Source organism: Eptatretus burgeri, chromosome 9 (genome assembly GCF_056783735.1).
Source record: "Eptatretus burgeri isolate ZD-2024b chromosome 9, Ebu_testis_v1, whole genome shotgun sequence".
Taxonomy (NCBI): Eukaryota; Metazoa; Chordata; class Myxini; order Myxiniformes; family Myxinidae; genus Eptatretus; species Eptatretus burgeri.
Window position 1 is genome coordinate 89,039,858 of NC_140969.1, and position 9,427 is coordinate 89,049,284.

Consider the following 9,427-nt stretch of genomic DNA (forward strand, 5'->3'; position numbering starts at 1 on the left):
TAAGTGGCGATATTATGACGTCAACTTTTTTTCTTGGAAGAATTTCCAAAATCGGAGATGGTTACTGCCTGCGCGTGGGCTTTCTGCATATGCATAGCAAGTTTCACGAAGATCCGATGAAAACTCTGGGTTGTGAACCAAAATATGTCAAAAATAGGAATGACGTCATAAAAATTGATGATGTCATAGTGATGTATGTGCGGTAATTCATCTCTGCGAATGCCCTGTTCGATTCCCACAAAACAGAATTCAAAAAGCTTGCCTAGTTTCGGAGTTAAATTTTTAGGCGATTTCCATTCGCGGAGATATTTTGACGTCATAACTTTTTTTTCTAGGATTTTTCAAAATCGGAGATCGTTACTGTCTGCGCAGGGTATTTTTACCTTTATGCGCCAAGTTTCAGGAGGTTTCGAAGAAAACTGTAGGCTGCGAAACAAAAAAGTCCACAAGAACAACAACGTGAGTAAGACTTAAAGATCCTCCACGAGGATCTAAAAAAGGTGCAAAAACAGATCCCTGCAACTTCAGACCAATCAGCCTTCTCGCAATCATCAGGATTGTTATGGCATCCATCACCACTTCAGACATTAAAACCTTCCTCTTCTCCAATGGCTTGATTTCCGATCATCAATTTGGTTTCAAACCAGGTTACGCTACACTGGATATGCTGCTTCTGCTCTCCCAACAATGGATGGAGGTCCTCAATGCTGGACATGAAATCAGAGCCATATCCCGAGACATATTGTGGGCTTTTGACACGGTCTGGCACCCTGCCCTACTCACCAAACTCTCTTCCTATGGTATCCAAGGCCATCTCCACTCATGGCTCACAGACTTCCTCTCCTGTCACAGCCAACGTGTGGCCCTAAATGGAGTTCTTTGATCCCCTCTTCCTGTCCAGGCTGGAATTCCTCAAGGCAGCGTTCTGGGCCCTGTTCTTTTTCTGGTTTTCATCAATGATCTCTCTGACTCTCTGGAAAATCCTCTTTATCTCTTTGCTGATGACTCCACCCTCTGCTGTACCATCTGTCATCCCTCAGACCGGCAAGCAACAGATTCTTCGCTCTCTGTAGATCTGGACAAAATCACAAACTGGTCCAACATGTGGAACATGTCTTTCAATCCGGACAAATCTCACACTCTCACTTTGTCTCTGCGAAAGGACCGGTTGAAACCCTCACACCCCCCATTTACTTTCGCAACAATCCTCTGGAAGAAGTCCTTTCATTCAACTTCTGGGTCTCACTATCTGCCATGACCTTTCCTGGGAAAGTCACATTTCAAACCTCGCTTCCAAAGCCAGTCTCCGACTGGGAATCCTCCATCGTGCAAAGTCCTTCCTCGGCTCCCTGAGCTCCTGTCCCCATACAAAGCTTTCGTCCGCAGCCTGATGGAGTACTGCTCTCCCCTCTGGGCTGGTGCTCCTGCCTCTCACCTTTCTCGGCTTCACGTTGTGGAAACCAAGGCATTTCGCATATCTCCCGCGATGAGGCTGAGTCTTTGGGCCTCTCACTCTTTCACTGCAGGCAGGTCAGTGGTCTTTCTGTCCTCTCCCATCTCCTCTCTGGTCTCGCCCCCCCTGCTCTGTTTGCGATATAGTTTTCTGCCCTTGCCCCCCCTTTTTCCGCAGGGCGCTCAAGGTCCACCAACAACCCCCTTCTGGTAAAACTACCAAAATCACGAATCACTGCTCACCTTCACTCTTTCATTCCTCTTTTTTCCCCACGTATGGAATAAACTCCCACACTCTCTTCAATCCCATTCTTCCCTCCAGGCCTTCAAAAGAGCCTGTGGGGTCTTTAACGTCCACCAACTCATGTCGGCAGACGGGCTGCCGAGTTTAATGTCCATCCGAGGGACAGCACACACATTGATGAATCACCCTACCTGTGAAACACCAGGATGACAGTTTATAGCTGGGTAGGGATTCAAACCCAGGCTCGATAGCTTTGAGGTGAATGTGCATACCTCTTAGCCATCCTGCCAACCCCAAACTCTAACACAGTACTGCACAAATTTTTTGTATTTTTTTTCATTTAAAATAATTTTCATCAAGAAACGATTTGAATGGTGAAAGAATAACAGGTGGAATCATAATGCAGGTAAGTAAGTAAAAAAAGAAAAAGTAATAACTCCTTCAGGGTTGCAGAAAAGTTTGAGCAGGATCGAAAGAATCAGAGGCCTCGGCGCCTGCACTCCAGAGATAACATTCATGTGGTCAACCTGTACATTGGTGGAGGTTTCCTTTTTGTTTTTCCTGTGCAAAAGAGTGCCAACTGGAAAAAAAAGTAGAGTTCACAGTATGATGAGCAACTAAGGAACGAGAAAACAGAAATCAATGCAAATGAATCGATGGGTATTTCTCCACCGGCATTAGAGGTCCACCAACTGTTAAGTTTGATCTCGATTAAAGGTGACATTACCAAAATTAAAGATCACGGAGAAAAGAGGGTTATCAGATACTTTTAACTCGAGTTATGCTCTGCAAAATTATTAAACCCGATGAAAGACAGATGGACAGACGGAAGGACACACTGGCGAAAGGACGGACAACCCGAAACCATCATGCCCCCAGCCTTTGGCTGCGGAAGCATAAAAATCAAAACACTAATAATAACCATACAAAGGAAGACTTCAAATTTAATGTGCAAGATTTCATAACTTCCAATATATTCCACAAAAAGAGAACTAAGTAACGAGGTTGTGTAATACTAACTGTATGTACACATATCCGCCCGCTGTGTGATCCATGGATGGTCTGGACAAATGTCCTGTTGTCTGCACCTCATGCGTCAGCCAATACCTTTCAGCACAAACCCTATAAAATGGTTTCAACGACATGCTTGGTCTCGATGAACAGGACGCAGCCCCGACTGGGACATCATTTTGTTAGCCGATGACAGTTTGGCCATTAGGTGAGGCGGCTCATGTCTGCACAGCAAGTAAAGTGGGTTTAGATGTGTGGAAGAGAAAGAGGATTCAACTGTTTAGAGGGTCATCGATTGAGTGAGTCAAAGAGAGATCCATCCATCCATCGGGATCATACTCTGTGCAGAGCGTTGCTGCTGCCTAAACAGTCTCCTTGGCTATTGGACACAATCCTGGACGGGTTGCCACTCCGACACAGTATACCAGCACGCTGATACTCATTTTGCCAACCTCAGAAGGATGACAGGCAGTCAACCCCACCTGGTACTAATTCAACAGCCAAGTGCGATTTGAACTCAGGATCTTAAGATCCCAAGCCTGTCACCCGAACCATGAAGCCAACACCAGGCATGAAGAGAGATCCACATCGGCTGTTATCGTGAAACACCATCAAAAAGGGTAGAGTGCAACAACGCCACAAGATGATTTTCAAAAGCTTACACCAAGAACCGTTTATTAATTTCTTTAACAGAAATTTGGTGATGAAGCCATCTTCACCTACTCGTCATTATCAGAAGAGCTTGTAAAGCAGAAGACATTACATTATATCGAGCTAGAAGAGGACACCGAGAGAAAGTCTGGAGGGCAGCACACAATTCATGGCGACAGGGTACAGACACATTTCAAACACCTATTGACAGCCAAACAAAGGAAATAAAAAAATGGAGAAATAAATTTTAAAAAGGGAGGAATAAAATACTGTCACTGTTGAGATGGAATGGGTGAAAGTAAGCATGAGAGAGCGAAGGAAAAAGAGAATGAAGAAATGACAGAATAAACAGAGGATTGATTTTGAAACGTACCCGATCATGGCCTTCCCATAAATGAGAGCAGAAAGTGTTCCTGAGCCTGTGGACGGAGTAAGGTGGAGACAATCGGATGAGCAGACGATGCTGATCGTAGTGGTCTTCGATGGCCACGACGGTTCGTACTTACCAGGCGCAGTCGATTGTGACCCAAGCGGTGCCTGCTGAGAATGTCCTCGAGCTGATAACAGCTCCGGGTGAAATACTGCTTTGGTCGTGCAAGAAAACCAAAAGCAACGTCACACTTCCGCCAACGACACGTTATAGCAAACCACAAGTTGACATTATTTTGGGAAACCACTACAGAAGTACAAAACATCGTGGATTTTCCATACTCTATGATGTCCTGAAAATTGAACTCATGGTTTATCCTCAGAGGGCAGTGAGAGCATGCAGCACTGTCCCTAGGAGGATAGAGGTAGCACAAATGGTAGATAGATTTAAATGGGCAATTAGAAGCTTTGTGGGGATAAAGGGGTCTGTGCATTTTAGCATGACTGGTTGATAGCTCGGTATGGGGGGTTTTTTTGTGTACAAAGTTGAGGCCATGGAGGAGTGAGAACAATATAATGGATGAGAACAGGACAAAAGGAAGTACACCAACAGCAGGGTTGAGGATGAGCGGTTGTGATACCTGTAAGAGGGTCACATCAAAAGGTGAATAAGTGCTGTTGGAGTGTGTTCACTCTTCACCCTACAACTATCATCACTGCTCATGGAAAAATTGGTATATATATATATATATATATATATATATATATATATATATATAGGGATGGGTTGAAAATTGATGCTTCCTATTCATTTCCTCCAAAACAGGTAAAACATATTTGAATGATATGAAGAATACCGCAACCTGGGGGTCAATAAGGACCATTTTGGTCGTTTTAAAGATTGCAATTTATTTTCTGTAAGCCCTTGTATCAATGTTATGGTATTGTGTTCAATCCACCTATCATGTCTGTAAAGTGTAATCAAACAAAATGGATATCCACAGTACAGTGGATAAAAAAAAAAGAGGGAAACACCAATGAAAAAGCAAGGCGTTGAGCCACCACGTGCAGCCAGTACGGTCTGTAAGTGCCGTGGCATTGAGTCCATCAGCCTCTGGAATTCTGCAGGAGGGATGCGGCACCATTGTTAGACGAGAAAGTCAATCAACTCACACCTGTTTGATGGAGGTGGAAAAAAAAAATCAACCAATGTGTGTGTTTTCAACTAAAGAAAATGGCGTCGTTCCAGAATATCCCACAGATGCTTGATTGGGGTCAGATCTGCTAACTGAGATGGCTTTCACATCAGGACAACATCAGGGTAATGCTCATGAAACTATTGGGTGACCACACGTGCTCTGTGGATGGGGGCATTGGGGGGCGGGGTAGGGGAGTCTCCTCTTGCAGCTATGATTGCCAAAATTTTTGGCAACCAGGCCTGTGCAGCATTTTTATACATGACCCTAAGCATGCTGGGATGTTATTTGCTTCATTAACACATGGGCCACACCTGTGTGGAAGCCGTTGCTTGGTGTCCCTCGTTTACCCAGAGTGTTTCCATCCTTTTGTTCACTACCTGTACATACACATTTGTCAAGTGACCGTCCATATTCATTCCAGGAAAGAGGTAGGGACAGTAACTGTTGTGTAACGTTTTGTAACCCATTGACCTCACATACAAGGTGGATAGGGATGCCGTATGAGTTTTCAACTAAAGAATAAAATTTGATGCAAATGAGTCGATGGATATCCCTCCACCATTAGATATGAACTCATTGTGACCTTCGATCTCAATGAAAGTTCACATGAAAGAGAAAAGAGAGACATCGGATGTTTCTAACTCGAGTTATGATCTGCAAAACGATTTTCAAATGGCACATGACCTTTGACATATTGAACCCAAAATTGAATCAGTTCATCTTTGTATCACAGTCCATTACTTGTGCCAGGTCTGGTTGAAATACCTTCTGTGGTTCACAAGATATTGTGGTAACAAACTTTATCAATTGGAGGTCACGTGACCATACCTAGACCTTTTGAACCCAAAATGTAATCAGTTCATCTTTGCATCATAGTACATACTTGTACTAAGTTTGGGAAAAATTCCTTCAGTGGTTCACAAGTTATCTCGGTAAGGGAAAATCTGATACACGCACGCACGGACGGACGCATGCAAGCACGCCACAACAACATGTTCCCGGCGCCTTAGGCTGCGGAGGCATAAAAAAGAAACAATTACTTCGAGCACAATTTTTAAACCACCAAATAAATACAATATAATTGTTCTTCAAAATTAACATCCGTTTGTCACAAAACAACAAAAACATGTGTGTCCTGGGTTTCCATTGTTGGTTAAGTTTTCCACACCCCCACCCCCACCCCATTCCCTCCTCTTTCCAAATTTCCAGTGTTTAGCCCTTCCGAGGGTTTCCTTCTGTATCCATCTTGTCTATCCCCATTCATCCTCTCCTGCCCCCCATTCCTCTCCACACCCATTGTTTATCCAAGTCTCCCTCTATCTTGGCCTTCTACTCTGCTGTTGGTGTTTCTCCCCTCTCTCAACTGTTCCTTTAGTCCTGTTGCATCCTGATCCATTCAGTGTACTCATACGAGCTCTTCCATGAGCCTCGATTATGTAAATACAAAAAAAAAAGTTAAATTTCACATAACATGGTTCACACGGTTCTTCTTAAATGTTCTCTTTGATGCCACATTTGTCAAGGTAGATCTTCACAATATACCTTTAATGGCTCAAATGTGTCAAATGGGAAACCCCAATTCGTACCTGTCTGGATCCTCTTAATCATATACCGATCCACCGATGCACTCCAAACCATCTGTCCACCTTGATATCTCGTATCTGGAACGTTGTGGTGTCTGTAAATGATATTTTTTGGAATTCCTTCTCTGCTTTACTGGAACTCCTGCCTCGATTGACTGCCGACATGGCCTTTTTCAAATCACCTACACCTGTATTTTCGGAGAGAAAGGGAGTGTGTGTGGGATTTGCCGGGGTTGAAAGACATATTCCAAGTGTTGGACCAGTTCCTCATTCTGTCAATATCTGCAGAGTGGAAGGAAGCTGCAGCCTGGCTGTCTGGATGATAAGAAATGAAACAACAGAGGGTGTAATCATCATCAAAGGGATAGGCAAGGTTTTCCAGGGAATCAGAAAGATCATTGATAAAGATGAGGAACAAGACTGGGCTAAAGATACTGTGTTGGGGGCAATCCAGCTTTGACAGGGAGAGGAGATGAAAGGATCCCATTGATAGCGACACACTGAATATGGGAATGGAGGAAGTCAGGAAGCCACGAGAGTGTCCTGCGTCGGAGCGGCGACCCGTCCAGGATTGTGCCCAATAGTCCAGGAGACTGCTTCGGCAGCACCGACGCTCTGCACGGAGTATGGTCCCATTGGATGGATGGATGGAGAGGAGGTGGCCTTGGATACCATAAACAGAGAGATTGGATATCAAGGTAGGGTGCCAGACTGTTATCAAATACTCGAGATATGTCCACCGACATGGCCCTGATCTCATGCCTGAATTTGAAGGCTTCCATCGATTGTTGGCAGAGTTGAAGCAGAATATCCAGGGTAGAATGACTGGCTCTGAATCCAAATTGATGATCTGAGATGAGGCCGTTGGAGAAAAGGAATTATCCGACGTCATCTGCAATGATAAGATTACATTCCATGACCTTGCTGATGATTGAAGCAGCTGATAGGCCTGCAGTTAAAAGACGATCCATTTTCTTAGGAAGAGTAATTACCACAACTGTTTTTTTTTTTGTACTTTGGAAGGAAAATGTAAATTCCTACACCTGGAGCACCCTGGTTGTTGTTCACCTCTGCTAAAACCCCTCTCTCACCAGAGGGTTGCTGTTTCCATCTGAGAAAAAAAAGTAAAATATTGCATATTAAATAGTTCTTCATGTCAGAAAATTATGAGAGTGCCATACCCACTCCCTCTGGCAGGGGTCAGTATAGCACTTTCATGATGTCACCACAAATGTGTCATTCTGTCCCCCAGTTTAGCAAAAAACAAAACAACAACTAGAAGGGCACACGGTAGGGCGCACACCTCCACCACCCAATGCCTGATCCACAACAACATTTTGGGCCCATTACATTTTTGAAACATCATGCTATACAGGACTAAATCGTTTTTGGGGCCTATCTCTCAAGTCTCAATGGTGGAGAATCACTTCAATAAATTAAATAATTCTCTTATCCAGATCCAGATTCGGATCTTCACCAAAATCGAATCAATTCTTCCTCGTCGCACACCCGACGTGTCCACCAAGTTTCGTTCGAATCCGTCCACAACTTTTTGAGATATCCTGTACAAGTATAGCACTTTCATGATGTCACCACAAAATGTGTCATTCTGTCCCCCAGTTTAGTACAAAACAACAACTAGAAGGGCACTCGGTAGGGCGCACACCTCCACCACCCAATGCCTGATCCACAACAACATTTTGGGCCCATTACATTTTTGAAACATCATGCTATACAGGACTAAATCGTTTTTGGGGCCTATCTCTCAAGTCTCAATGGTGGAGAATCACTTCAATAAATTAAATAATTCTCTTATCCAGATCCAGATTCGGATCTTCACCAAAATCGAATCAATTCTTCCTCGTCGCACACCCGACGTGTCCACCAAGTTTCGTTCGAATCCGTCCACAACTTTTTGAGATATCCTGTACAAGTATAGCACTTTCATGATGTCACCACAAAATGTGTCATTCTGTCCCCCAGTTTAGTACAAAACAACAACTAGAAGGGCACTCGGTAGGGCGCACACCTCCACCACCCAATGCCTGATCCACAACAACATTTTGGGCCCATTACATTTTTGAAACATCATGCTATACAGGACTAAATCGTTTTTGGGGCCTATCTCTCAAGTCTCAATGGTGGAGAATCACTTCAATAAATTAAATAATTCTCTTATCCAGATCCAGATTCGGATCTTCACCAAAATCGAATCAATTCTTCCTCGTCGCACACCCGACGTGTCCACCAAGTTTCGTTCGAATCCGTCCACAACTTTTTGAGATATCCTGTACAAGTATAGCACTTTCATGATGTCACCACAAAATGTGTCATTCTGTCCCCCAGTTTAGTACAAAACAACAACTAGAAGGGCACTCGGTAGGGCGCACACCTCCACCACCCAATGCCTGATCCACAACAACATTTTGGGCCCATTACATTTTTGAAACATCATGCTATACAGGACTAAATCGTTTTTGGGGCCTATCTCTCAAGTCTCAATGGTGGAGAATCACTTCAATAAATTAAATAATTCTCGTATCCAGATCCGGATTCGGATCTTCACCAAAATCGAATCAATTCTTCCTCGTCGCACACCCGACGTGTCCACCAAGTTTCGTCCGAATCCGTCCACAACTTTTTGAGATATCCTGTACACAGACAAACAGACAGACAGACAGACAGAAAGGGGGTGAAAAAACATGACCTCCTTCACCTTCGGTGGCCGAGGTAATTACCAGGTTCGGATTGGGTTTGTACTGGAAAGGAACTGTCCCTAAAAACGGCGGTTTGGTGTTTTAACCTGTGATTGTAATCCATGACGGAGTGATTCGTACGAGCAGCAGGTTCATGAACACGTATTTTAATTAATTAATTTGTCCTGGTGTTTAATCCCAAAACCAATGACGTCACGTTTC

The 9,427-nt window shown here is 43.9% G+C and overlaps 1 protein-coding gene across 2 annotated transcripts in view; it reads right to left on the bottom strand.

Annotated features, from left to right (window-relative positions):
* The window catches only part of LOC147020573 (focal adhesion kinase 1-like), a 110,013-nt gene extending 106,051 nt beyond the window's left edge, over positions 1–3,962 (bottom strand). The window contains exons 1-2 of one of the 2 annotated variants that reach the window (XM_085896009.1): positions 3,865–3,962; positions 3,732–3,777 (exon numbers count right to left, since the gene is read on the bottom strand). The gene's annotated coding sequence lies outside the window, so the exon portion shown is untranslated. Of the gene's footprint in view, positions 1–3,731 lie in introns of both variants that reach the window. The other variant, XM_085896008.1, reaches the window with a different exon arrangement.
* Between the last annotated feature and the right edge of the window lie 5,465 nt (positions 3,963–9,427).